The sequence below is a fragment of the Emydura macquarii genome, unplaced genomic scaffold (assembly GCF_026122565.2).
Source record: "Emydura macquarii macquarii isolate MOO-44397 ecotype Brisbane River unplaced genomic scaffold, CSIRO-AGI_Emac_v2 contig_2199, whole genome shotgun sequence".
In the NCBI taxonomy this organism is placed as follows: domain Eukaryota; kingdom Metazoa; phylum Chordata; order Testudines; family Chelidae; genus Emydura; species Emydura macquarii.
The window spans coordinates 712,363-726,234 of NW_027132336.1; the positions used below are offsets into that span (position 1 = coordinate 712,363).

The 13,872-nt window shown below is 44.9% G+C and overlaps 1 long non-coding RNA gene across 1 annotated transcript; it reads left to right on the forward strand.

The window, feature by feature from the left end:
- The first annotated feature begins 485 nt into the window (after positions 1-485).
- On the forward strand, positions 486-13,342 carry LOC137160334 (uncharacterized). The gene is made up of 2 exons (XR_010921846.1): positions 486-637; positions 12,829-13,342. It is a non-coding gene; the product is annotated as an uncharacterized lncRNA (long non-coding RNA).
- The last annotated feature ends 530 nt before the right edge of the window (positions 13,343-13,872 follow it).

Genomic DNA, 13,872 nt, shown 5'->3' on the forward strand with positions numbered 1-13,872 from the left:
GGAACAGATTGTTTAGCGTAAGTACTTAACATTTATTTCAAGGGCCTATTTATGATGAAGTGGCCATTAATACCTCTCTAGTCATAAGGGGGAAAGGAAAGGTGGAGGGAAGCAACTGAGGGTGGGGGGGCGGGTGGGGTGGGGTTATTAGTCAGTTACAGATTGTTGTAATAAGCCATAAATCTTTATTAAGACCATGATTTTTAGTTATGAATTTAAGCTTCCAGACTCATCTTTTGAAAGTGTTGCACAGGTTACCTTTGAGGATGAGGACTGACAGGTCAGTATGATGCGGTGCCCACCCCACAGGAGGCCTGAAGGTGTAAATTAGGCCAATTAACCTACAGGCTGCACCTGGAGGAAAGCCAAGATAGGCTAAGGATAATTACTGATGAAGCCCAGCTGGGGCAGGAACAGGAACAGGTGGGACTTCTATAAAGCCTAGGAGTTGCGGCTAGAGGGTAGTTATACTCTCTGATGTAAGGAGGAATGTACTCGTCTGGGACAGGTAGGGTCACAACAGTCCTAAGAAGATGCAATAAGGTCAGAGAGGGATAGACCTACACTGCTGGTTTGAGGGTCCCTGGATTTGACTCTGGTGTAGAAGGTGGGCCTGGATGCCTGTACCAGTCACTGGGTAAGTAACAGTCAGCACAAAAGTGGAGATGGATGGATGTTGCCTGAGACCTTGGAAGGTAAGAACCACTGTGACTTGGCCAGAGAACAAAGCAATGAGGGAGAGGTATTGCTGTTCCTGACCAGTCAGACAGGGGCTGCAGGGTGGGTAACTGAGGTAATAGGCTGAATGCCCTTAGGGTAGGGTTTGGACAACAGTAAGTTACCTTTCCAGCTGTGCCATGAGGAGGTACTGCCAAACAGTAAGTAAGCAAACCCTGTGACAGTCAGATATAGAATGGTCACTTTGTGAAAAGTGTTTGCCCACAGATGATAAGGTTTTTTTCCTCTTATCTTCCTATGAGTTCACTTGAGTGTAATGACTGTCTGTTTGTGCCCCTGTGGCTGCTATTGGGGCATTTAGTGCACTGGATGAGAGAGAAGCATGTGTAGGACCCATTGCTCTTGAAAGGCTTGTGTGTTTGGTGAGGTTTACTACTGTAGCAGTGGAGATACAGCTGTAGGTTTTGCATCTGTTCGGGTAGGGTCTAGTGCTGCTTTGAGCAGATGTATCCCGGTCAGGAATTGCTCTGGAACCTGGGCTGCTAAAACTGTAAAAAGAGCAAGATTTTTATCTTTACAGTTGAAATCTTGTGTCAAATTGGGGTTTATCAGGGCTAAGATCCACAGAATTGCATGATACTTTGGAACACTGAAAAATCAATATAATCAGGACTGTCTGAGTGGTGGTTTAAGGGGCCCATCCAACTCCCATTGAAGTGAGTTAAAAGTTTCCCATTGAGTTTAATGGATGATGGATTGTCCCTCTATTCAGAAATAGCCTATATATTTTGCTGACATTGATGCCACACCACTCAGTGGTTCTACTTCGCAGGGACGCTTGGGGCTGAATATTGCTCACCTACTGCATGGCTCAGCCATTTAAGTCCTTTGGATGGCTCGTGTGAATAGGGGAATGTAATTTAGCCAGTGCTTTGGTTATATCTATTTGAATCTCTTGAGTCTTTACTTTTCAGGTTCAAGCAAATCCAGACACTCAAAGCAAGCCACACTACTACTGAAAGTCACCTGGTGACATGCAGAAACCACACCTTTTGCACCACTTCAGTGCAAACCCACAAATCTGCTCCAGTTTGTTTGAAAGTTCAGTAGGTTGGGGAACTTTAGATCTCTTGTATTAATGGAAGAACATATTGTACTGTTACAAATGAAATCTTTGAAGTGGAGCAGGGATAAAGATGCAGAGTTTTAACACTAATGTATGCTTTTCCAAAGTTCAGGGATGTTTTGGCTGTAGGGTTTTGCTTTGGGCCCATGAACATCCTTCGCTGATGTAAATCACTATAGCACCACTTTCTTTTTTAGAAAAGAACTATGTGGATTTGCACCAGCTGAGGTTCTTACTCAAAGTATTTAGTCTTTCAATTTCAAATCTAACATTAACAGTGGTAACTAGTGTTGCATTTCAATGTCAACACATGTCCCCTGAGGGGTACAGGAACAAAAATATTAGACTGTCATAATTTAACTCTAATTTAAACACAAATCTCCCAAATTATTAGTTCTTTTGGTTTATACTTAATGAATAACTTGAGACTTGATAAAAGATAATGCTCTTTTTGTACAAAGCATAATTAATCTGAAACCCATTGTCACAAGATATGAATAAAGTCCAAAAAGCTTAATGGAGGGTAAGATGTTTATATGGATGAGAACATCCAGTTATATCAGAATAAAATGTATAAGTGATATAAATGCTTATGCTCCAGGGCAGGGGTTCTCAAACTTTTTTCTGGGGCCCCCTTTGAAAATATTTCAGGCTGTGATGACCCCCAAAAATTACAACACCCCCCCCCCCTCCATGACATGTCATCCTTGCTTCTCTGTTGCTGCTAGGTGTGGTGCTGCCTTCAGAACACCCAGCCAGCAGCCACACAGCTCTGAAGGGCTCTTGCTGTCAGCCATGGCATACATGAGGTGCTGACAGCTTGCAACGCCCTATAACCTCATGATCCCTTGAGGGAGTCCAAACCCCCAGTTTGAGAACCCTGGCTTCAGGGCATAAACCACTAAATGCCTGGATATAGGAAAATTTCCCTATGGGCAGATTGTTCTATCACTGTTCTTAAAGTCTATTAATCTTCCTTTGAAGCATCTTGTACTGGCCAGTGTCAAATCGAGGGTGCTGGACTATATGGGTTGCTGATCTGACCCCAGCATGGCAGTGTCTTTATTCCTAACTTAAATCCTGTGCAAAATATTATGTTACTGCTGCTCACCTCCTTGATACACACAGTTATAATGGTTATATTAAAAGTCTAAGTGTTTCTATTATGCCCATCATAATACTTGAGTGCTTAACTTTTACATTAGGAAAATCAGGTCTAAAATTGTGGGATGGTGGCATATAGAGTGTAGACAGTACTTGTATCACTGCCCTCTCCTGGGGCAGTGCATTGTGGGTGTAGAGAAGCACTGGGGGACAGATCGTCAGTTGGGATGACCCATGGGCCCCAGTAAAGTCAATAAGGCTATGACAGTTGAGTTGTGTATGTGGTAGGTGCTCTACCACCAGGGGTGTGTGCTGAATAAGTTCTAACTTAAATAAGCCTCTTTCCCAACCAGCAACACTCCTCTTTTGGAGGAGACCTTATGTCTGTACATTTCCACTGGTGCAGATACTAGCATATTAACCACATTCAGTGTAATGTTCCAACTTCTTGTGTTCTTTGGATCTGTCAATGAGTCCTTTCTAATAGCCAAATGCTGCTGGAATTATGGTGTACTGAGGAACCCTTGGGGAAGAGAGCCTAACTCTTCTTCGCCTGGATTAGGCCTAACAGTTCTCATCTTTTGAAAGAGAAGATGAGATTTTTTTTCACCTGAGCCAGCTCTTCTTAACAATCCTAAAACTTAGCAAAGCCAACAGACTTAACATAATTGGCCAGCACAAGCAGGAGAATAATTACACTTCCCTGCTGCTGTCAGCGTAGGCAAATGAGCACTGACTGTGCATTGATTCTCTCAGGGGTAAGATGTGACCCCAGGATGCAGCTGGTGTTTAGTGAGTTGGCTAGAATGTTTCATTGAATGAATTAGGCAAGCTTTTAAAACCCTCTCTTGGTTTCTTTCACAATTGCTTATTGGGGAGCTTCTCTTTCTGAACAGTGGCAGGCAAGACTTTTCAGTGGCTTAAAACTATTTGAAGGGGATCTGTTAATGCTTCTAGGGTTGACATGAAAATTGTATCCAATCTTGATTTTTGGGGAGTTGTAACTTTTTTCAGTGAAACGGACTGCTCCAAAGTCTCCCTGTAAATCAATGAATGCTGATTCTCACCAGCTGAGGATCTGGCCCAATACATCTTTCTAGTGTTCATAGGACAACTTTCTGCTGCTATGATGAGGGCACAAACCCCACACTGGTTAACCATGGGTTAACAGGCCACTGGAGGGGTGTTAGGTAGAACTGGTGATCAAACCCAGCTGGGGAGGAGCTGCTCCTTCATAAAGTAAAGAGCATGATGGAAAAGCCAGGGAGGAGACCCAGGTCGGAGGTAGCAGGGAATGTCCTCCTTTGGGCTAAAGGCTGAGAGAAACCTGGGAAGCTTGAAGCTAGAATTTGAGGGGCCTGAGCCAGGAGGAAGCCTGGGAGGCATGCTCTGAAATAAGAGCAAGAAAACTTTGCAGGTATCAAGAAGCAGGTATTGGCAGCAAGAAGCCCTAAGGAAGGAGGGCATGGGACCTGGGAAGCTGAGGGTGTTGAAATATCTCTAGAGGCAGCACACACTCTAGGTACATACAGTTAAAAGATGAAGGCTATAGGAGTTGAGGGACTCCTAGAAATCTTTCACATACTACACAAATCCTCCTCGTACCTGCTGCCCTTCTCCCAGCTGGCTCCTCTGTATAGGCATTCACTACAGCGCTCCTCTCTGTATTTGTAGCAGGGCTTGAGGCTGCTGCTGAGAGTCCTATAGGCAAGGCAGAGTAGAGGGACATGGACTGCTGGAAGTGGGGTGAAGCAGGGCAGGCCCCTGGTGAGTCCTGGTACAGAAGCTGGCCCTCTGGTAGTGGCAAGGAGATGCATTGGTGGCCACCCCACTGCTCACTCAGGTGTGGCCTCATGGCCTGCCCTCATGACAAGAGTTTTGGCCCTGCCATCCACCTGAGTGGCATGGTACCTAGCACCAGGGGATCACAGCACTGCTCCAGTTTGGCCCCTCTGGCATCTTGGCATGACCAAGGCCAAATCAGAGTGGGCAGTGGGCTGGCCAGCAATGCATCCCCTTCCTGCTGCCAGTAGGCTGGTTCCTGTTCCTGTAGCTGGTTTGGTTCAGATATAATGCCACAAATTGGGTCCTGAGTGATGACATGGCATTCCTGCCAGTGGTACATACTGTGCATTAGGCTGCAGGTGCTGTTGACAGGAGATGGTGGTTCTCACTGCAGCAGGCCTGAAACAAGGTTCAATAGGGAGCTGGGACCAGGTGAGAACCCCTCATCTTCCACTGTCTTGGTACTAACTGTGGTGAGCCTGAGACAAGGTAAAGTACTGGGTGCTGAATGGAACTAGACGTTCACGAGTTGAGATTTCTTTGAGTGGCTTATGTTGAAGACCCTTGGTAAGGACTGACAGTGGCAGACCAGATGCCAGCTCATGCCAGAGCTCCAGGCCAATTCACTTCATGAAAACTACTGGAATGTTACTTGCATTGTTTTCACTTATCTGTATCCTTGTTAGAATGTAGTAACAAACATTTACATAGTTTATTTGTGTACACCCTAGTGTCTAATCAAATAAACTTGTTAAAGTTCCTTTGCATTCAACAAAGTGCTAATTTTAAAGCAAATGGTCACTGGTGATTAGTGGTCAAGGATTCAAAATGCATTCTTCACTCTCCAAAGGAAAAGCCCACATGGACAGTGACACCATCAGCTTGTTTTCTGTGAAGTTATAATTATGGATTCAAGGACAGATCCTGGATCTTTGGACCATTTGGACTCTTACAGGGAAGAGTACCAGATGCAAAGCAGAGATCCCCAGAGACTATCTAGAGACCCTGAAAAGACTTTTGGGAAATGGGCAGTTTATTCCATCACTACCACAACTTGGAATTGCAAACTGACTCACCTGTACATAACTTTTACTTGCTTCAACCTCTTAGTAACTCATTTCCTTTTCTTAGCTAATAAACCTTCAGTTAGTTTACTATAGAATTCACTATCTGTATTCTTTTTGGTGTAAAACACTGGATCAATTGGCATTCTAGATAAGTGACTGGTCTCTTGGGACTGGAGCAACATGCTATGGTGTGGTGGCTTGTTTTTTGTTTTGGTAGTGTTAAGTGATTATCAGAGACCAAATTTGTCTGGGTGGCAAGGTAGATGAGTCTAAGGGGATTGTCTGACTCTATGCTAAGACTGGTATAGTGAGCCAGGAGTCCCCATTTGTCACTAGTATGGTGAAATCAAATTACAGAACACACCACTGTCTGCCCTGAGGTAAGGTCATGAGCCACTCAGACAGCATGATCCTTAATGAGGATCCTGAAGAGACTGAACTTCAGGATCTTATGTGGGCTGGATTACTTTCAGCCTTTTTACCTCGAGAAAATGGATGGGTCATGAGAAGGCAGAGCCTCCACAGGACTACAGTGATCATTAGCAGGGGGTGCTAGATAGGAAAGAGGTGCTGTGCCATACCCAGTCACAAGGAGACTCTCAGGCAGTGAGCCCACACTCTAATGGTCTCCCTAATCAAGGGGATCAACTAAACTTTGCACTTGGCCCTGTGTAAGAGGCGGCACAGAGATTCCCTGTAATTTAAGGGAGCGCCAGAAAAGATCATGCCTACCTTGAGACCTTTTCTAAAGGGTCTGGAACTCTATAGCCTACAGTCTCTCTTCTGCTAGTCTTTCATACCAAGAGAGAATCCCCAGACTGGTATCAAACCATATGTGGAAGATCTTGAAAAGGTTCTCTACCTTTTTTGCTATTTTCTAATACACCGGTATCTCTTGGGAAAAGAGGAGAATTCTAGTGCATTGCTTTTCAATTTTACCTAGGTTTTTAAATATACCAAATAGTCTACTAAATCAAGCCTCTGTTGGGGAGAGGCGCTGAATCACAGGAATCAGGTCCATAGAAAGACCTCTATCATCCTTAGCATTTATAAAATGGAATAAAAACCCCAGACAAGAATGTGTCTGAAATATGTAGGTCCAAATATTGGGGACTTCACAATATCTGAAAGAATGCAGTGATTACCTATGCATATAGGAAAGAATGGAGAAGCATATTATCAATATTGCATGTGGCTTACAGAGAACCTGGCTAAGAGCAACAGGCCATAAAGTAGAGCTGGAGGATGACTTGTTTGTGTTGGGTTTTTTGGTCTGTATCTTTGTGGAGGGCTTGATCCGAGGTCCACTGAGGTTGGTTAGTCTTTTCATTGATGTCAGTGAGCTTCGGATCAGGCCTTAACATAATGTGTTATCAGGTACAGGGAGTCTTGTACCCAGGATCTCTGACTAAATTCATTAAGATGGCATAAACAGTATTTTGTCCTAGTCATTACATAATTTGATGGCATACAGCACCAATATTTCAGCACTGATATGCACATACTCCTTCAAAGTAAGGAATCTGTCAACTCTGCCCAGTTGCTAGGACAACCTCAGGCAACTTAGGAATTCTCTTTCCCAAGGAAGAGTACCTCTTCTAATGGTGCATTGATTATACTGCTCTATCACAGGCGGAGAGAAGTGACAATTATGCTATGATACTTCACCAGAGAATTGCCATTTCATTTCTAAACAGCCCTAGAGCATAGAGGAAAAGATTGAAGAGGGCACGCTGGGGCAGGGGTTCTATCTGATACCTAGAACATGGGAGATCCTTCCATAACCTGAACAGAAGAAACCAGTTTTCACAGCATCACTTTTTAAATACAGCATGATGTCTAGGGTGACAGTGAGGTTGAATTGGGGATCTCCACAGGTAAAAGCATGAGGTGCTGAAGAGCCAGACTCTCTAGATCAGTAGTTCTCAAGCAGGGGTCCATCAACTCATCTAGATATTGGCCTAGTTTTACAACAGGCTACATGGAAAGGACTGGCAAAGTCAGTACAAACTACAATTTCTTACAATGACTTGTTTATACAGCTCTGTATACAATGCACTGAAATGTGAGTAAAATATCTATATTCCAATTGACTGACTTTCTCATTTTTACCATAATAAAATGAGCACATATAGAAATGTCACAGCTGATTACTGAATGTATTTGTCTGATTTTGTGAGCAAGGAGATTCAGTGAAGTAAAACTTGGGGAATATGCCAGCCAAATCAGACTTGAAAGGGGTACAGTAGTCTGGAAAGGTTGAGAGCCACTGATCTAGATGTCCCTGAACAGACCTTGCATCCTTCTGCTGATCAGGCACAGAGGGGGACCTATAATACACTCAGCAGTGAGCATCTGGGGGGGAGGCAATTCACTGGCCAGTACAGCTGAGCTGTTTGGGGTGCCATAATTTTACTTCTGATTTAGGCTAGCACGCTAGTACTCTCCTCTGGGAGCCAGGGGAAGCTGGAAGGGCGTTTGCCACAGAAGGTGTCTCTGAGGCTCAGTGCCTCCCATGGCTATTGGTGTAGCTTATGTTCTCAGATGCAAGCTAGCCCTTTGTTTGCAAGTGGTACAGCAAACCACTGCTAGATACTGCCCAAGATCTTTTGAATTTAAGCCATCTATTCAATGAAATGGAGATCCGCTCCAGTTGATAGCCTGTAATAGGAACAGATGTAAAAGTAAATTTAAGTGAAATTGCTGATCTCTCAGGTTCAGCCCATTTACCCCTCAATGGGCAAAGCCATGCAGGAAAGGGGCGGGGCAACAAGGATCTAAGACACAATGGGATATTTTCTAATGAAATCCTGTATCCTAAACTAGTCTTATCCAGAACACATAGCAGTTATCACATTATCGTGGCGTTCATGTGCACAAGTCATACTATAATCAGCAATGTCTGATCCTCAATCTTGCATAATGCTCCTTAAATTCTTGTATCCCAGTCACTTGACTGACAGTGTGGAAACACCAGTATTTGACACATTCCTTATCTTGCTGCATAAAACATGAATAAACTGTTTCTGAATTGCTCTGGGAGATGAGCTTTTTCCACTTCTTGTCTCTCCAGGGTGCACTAATTAATCCAAACTGCAAAGCAAACTATTTGAGGACTGGTTTACACCACACAGTTAGGCTGACCCAGCTATATTCAAGGGTGTGACGGGGGGGGGGGGGAATCCACACTCTATGAACAACATAGTTACAATAAGTTTCTCAACCTTTTAAGTAGCAAGTACCCCCTAATGTCTGAACACTTTCATAAGTACCCCAACACTCAATTTTCCACTCTGAGAAATACAATCATTTTCCCCTTTACTGCTGGATGACTGTATTTCTTGTAAAGCAGGAGAGTTCTGAGTTCTGCAGTGCTGTGTGGCTGTGGCAGATCACAAACCCCCTGCTGTTTCTCTCCTCCTTCCTCCATATAGGAGCAAAGGTCAACGCCAGGCAATCACTATGGCCTGACAACAGGGTCACATGGTGTTCTTCTCACTGAGGCAGGAACTTGAGGTATGAGCAGGCAGTAGTGGTCTACCAGAGTGGATAGCAGTGCTCCCCATGGCCATCCCTAGGGGGTGCAGGCTTGGGGCAAATCAACTGTGTGGGTCCCTCAAGATTTTTATACTAGTAAAATCTGGGGCTGTCATAGTTGTCAATTTCACTGCTGGACTAGAGCAGTGAAATTGACAAACCTGTGGGTAGAGCCCAGCTCCAGGACTGATCAAGCCGCTGGGCTCTCTGCCTGGCTTTCTGGGCACTGGGCTGTGAGCCGGGGAGGGGAGCTGCCACCTGGGCAAATTACAGGTGGCTGCTGCCTGGCTGTCTGGGAGGTGGATGACTGCCACCTGCTCCGAGCTGAGGCGGAAGAGGCTTCTGCCCATATTGGGACCGGGGGATGTGGGCAGGCGGCAGGCAGCTGCTGTCCATCTTCAAACCAGGGTGCAGGAGGCTGCCACTAGGTTCCCACCTGGGAGCTGGGACTGGGCAGGACACAGGTGGCTGCTGCCTGGCTTCCCCAGACGTTGGCGGCTGCTGCCCACCTCCCTTCACTGGGGTTTTTCACCACATACCCCCTCCCTGTGTCTCAGGTACCGCCAGGGGTACACATACCACAGGTTGAGGAAACTATGGTTAAAATGACCTAATCCCCTGTGTAAGCAGTGTTAGGCTGCTGGAAGAACTCTTCCTTTGACCAGTATCGAGTATTTGAGAGGTCAATTACCTACGCTGATGGAAGAACCCCTCTATTGACATAGGTAGTGTCTACACATTGAAGCGCTACTGTGCTGCTGCTGTAGCATTTCAAGGGTGGACAAACCCAAAACAGCAAAGTCTGATAATCAATGAATTAAAATACATAACAGGTTTCCTAAAGGCAATGATTCTGTTTGTTCTCACTTTTGGCCTCATGACATGCAATGCAAACCAGAAGGCTTCTAAAGCATTTCTCAAAGTGAATGTGATCTTTGCAGTGTATTTTGGTGTCTGAACATTATTAACCATGAAAGAGGCCATAAGTACAGTAAATGAGACTGGATTCACAAAGTAAATATTGAAAGCATATTTACAAAATGTTGGCCCTAAACTCAAGTGCTGATCAAAGCTTCTACACAGCAGCATATTCAGTTGAATATCCTTACTGTGAAATCACTTCAACAGATGGTTAATATATGACCCAAAAATGTGAGTGTTCACAAAAGCTTTGTACTAGGCTAAACTGATCCCTGGGGTCATTCTGGTTTTAGTGGAATTTTACCAGGAATGATTTTGGCACATAATGTCTCTATACAACAACCTAAAAAGTGATCTGACATACTGCAAATATACTCCATAAACTTTGAAACAACTGCTTTATTGACTTCCTCCTTTCATTTGATGCATATTTCTGGTTTGTATTTGTAATATTCTGCACCCCCTTAAAATACTCCTCAGGGTGGGTTTTATAAGTGAGGAGAGAATTAAACAGTAAACTAGAGAGGGTCAAAATAGTACAGTGAGAGCTTTGATGTGGACAAATGGATACAGTTGTGGAAAAGTAAATGCAAAATATAGATAATTCAGTGGCAGGGACAAATTTAAGGAATAATGCAAAAACAGGCTTAGTTACCTTATTCATAGGCTTGTCTATTACTTTTTGCATTAGTATCTGCATCTCGGGTATTAGTGAATTTATCCTTTTAACATAGAGTAAGTCTATGGGAATTATGCCCATTTTACATATGGGGAAACTGAGGCACAGATTTTTAGGACTGAACCTTACAAAGAGCTGAGCATTCTTAAGAGGAGTAATTGACTGGTCTAAACTTCCTGAGGGGTTCTAACATCTTGCTATTTGGGGCACTCACGGTAGATACTGAAGGCTCTCCTCAGCCCAGGAACAGACAAAGACTGCCCCAGTCCCACTCTCTGGCCTTAACAATCCTTCCTTTCTAGGAGTGAGTAGACAAGACACTGATCCCTTTTCTTAGTCACTTCAATGGGCTCCTTCTGATGAGTAAGGATCACTTGTCCAATCTGGCTACTCTCATTTGCATGCTATCCATGCAGAGCAATAAGCCTAATATGATTTAGGGCTGAATACAAGGAGCCATTAAAACAGACAACGGAGATATTATTCCTCATTGTGGCTCTTGTGACACTACAGCAAGGATGCTGCAGTCCATTCTGGGTGCCTTAATATCACAGAAAGATACTTTTCTTGGATTACAGTAAAAACTACCTAACACAGCAATGAGGGAGCTGAGCAGGAGCAATGAAAACTATGGGGCCAAGCTTCCCAAATAAAGGTGCCTACTGTTTAAGCTCTGAAATCTGTAGCTGGGCACCTCAAATGACCTGATTTTTCAAAGGTGCTGAGCACCCAGATGTCAAAGGATTTGGGGAATAAGCTGCCCTGCCCAAGCTTCTCTAGGGACTACTAGTAATTGTGTTCACTATTGCTGTGCTTGGGATACAGGCAGTGTTTAATTTGTGGCAGGGCTTTGCAGTTCATAGCCCCAGCGCCTCTGGGCTTGCTGCATTACTTATGAATGTAAAAAATTGCTTGAGCCCTGGCACCTTTATAAATTAAGCACAGGACTCAGGGTGAGTATCAGTTGTACCATTGACTTCAGGGCAGACAGAATTTCACCCAGGGTATTAGGCCCTGAGGAGAAGGCAGCACACTGCATTACTCTGACAAGGCTTCTGGTAAATTACAAAGCAGCCTTGAAACCCTTTCCCTGCCAAAGGTTAAGGCCTGGCCCATCTGTACCTAAGGTAGCCCACCTGAAAACACCAAGGGCAGGCTGCTAAATGAGCAGATTCTCTCCACCTGGTGGCCAACACTGTGATTAGTCACCAACCAGTTACAAATAGTACCTGTGATTCCTCACATTGATAAGCAAGTTACATAGCCTGTTTGTTGTAATTCAGTCTCTGGCCCCCAATCAGCACTAGGTCCAGTAAAGAGAAGTTAACACTGTTTCCTTTACCAAAAAATATTTTCCTGACTCCAAAAGGCTCAACTGCATTACCAGGTCAATATGAGTTTGGATCTTACCCAAAAGATCATGCTGCCAGCCAATCCTTTAGTAATTAAAGGTTTGTTTGTTGTAACCCCCCAGGAGATTGCCTAGATTCCTGGTAGTGAGAAGGAGTCAGCCCAGCAACCAATAGGGATGGAGATGCCCCTCCCAGGGAGCTCTGGAAAGGGGAGAGGCCATTCTGGGGCAGTCTGGAGCCAGGGGAGAAAGGAAGCAGGACTGGCTATGTGGGAGTTTGTGAGCCCAGGCCTGCAGACAGGGTTACCCCTGAGAACTGGCCCCTGGGGATTGGAAAGCAGGATCCCTTAGCTTGAGCCCTTTCTGCTCCAAGGTGTCTCACAGTTTGTAGAGCGTTTTGGGGAGAAGTTCCCCCGGCAGGCTGAGTTAGCCTTCCAGCTCCCTAGGTGGGAAAGTCACGGCATAGCAAGCTCTGCTCTGGCTGCTAGTCTAGGGCCATGGCCTGCTGTGAGTGTGCCGTGGCGCTAGAATGGGAGACTAAAGTTTGGATTTGTGGTGTAACGTTTGTAATCTGCACCAGGAGCACTGCACCCTTGGTGTTAAGGGGAAATCCTAGGACCAGAAGCATCCTGATGCCTGCATGAAGAGGATCCCTGCCAGCAGAGACCAGCCCCTCTGCAGTGACTGAGGAGTCCAGAGTCAGCTCTGACCCTGAGGATTAATCCTGGAGCGTGTGAGTGCACCGTCAGTCAGGGAAATTGTTTGGGGAACCCCCCTGCTCCCTGAACAGCATCCTCAAGCCGGGGAGTGAGGATTTTGATGATCTGCTGCCTATTAAACCTGCAGAGGGACTGACCACCTTGTCCTAATTGTGAACCTTTTGCACTGTGCTGAACCCAGTCAGCCATGCTGCTAAGCCACTGCCCAGAAGATATTGTGGCCACAGGTCATCAAGGGCCCCATCAAAGTATGTGTACCAACAGGACACTAGTTTTACAATTGCTACATTTGGTCATATGACTGGTGATCCAAAGAATAGTGTTTTACCCTGTTATGTTTATCTCCTGTTTAATATAATGGCTGTGTAGAATATATTCTACATGTGTATGCATTATTTCTTGGGAGTCTCCAGCTATCTGGCAAGTAAGTAGGAGTTATCTTGTGATTAGCATTTTCTTCCCAAACTGCCTTGGTGACCATGCCAGGAAGAGCGAGGGGGTGAAGGCCCTGCCAATTAAATTCACGGGGGTGGGGGGGGAAATAAAAGCAGACACACACCCTGCTGAATGTGTGGTGGGGATCCATAAGAACCTTGTCCTGATCATCAAAACCTATAAGCAGATTGCATTAAGGAAGGTAACAAGTGGGAGAGGGGAGCTACGTTATAAGAGAAACAAATGAGAAAAATGTTAAATGGTCAAAGCAATCAGATACATGGACTTTAAAGTCACTTGTCTGAATCTCAATTTCTCCGCAGAATTGTGGCGTTTGCAGGCCTGTACAGCTCCTCTGGAGTACATCCAATACCTGGATGGGTCTCAGTCCTTTGTTTCACAGCTTGTGTAGATGCAATGATCCAGAGGTAGAAAACAGGAATGAAGCCCACATGGGCATTGGTGATGGT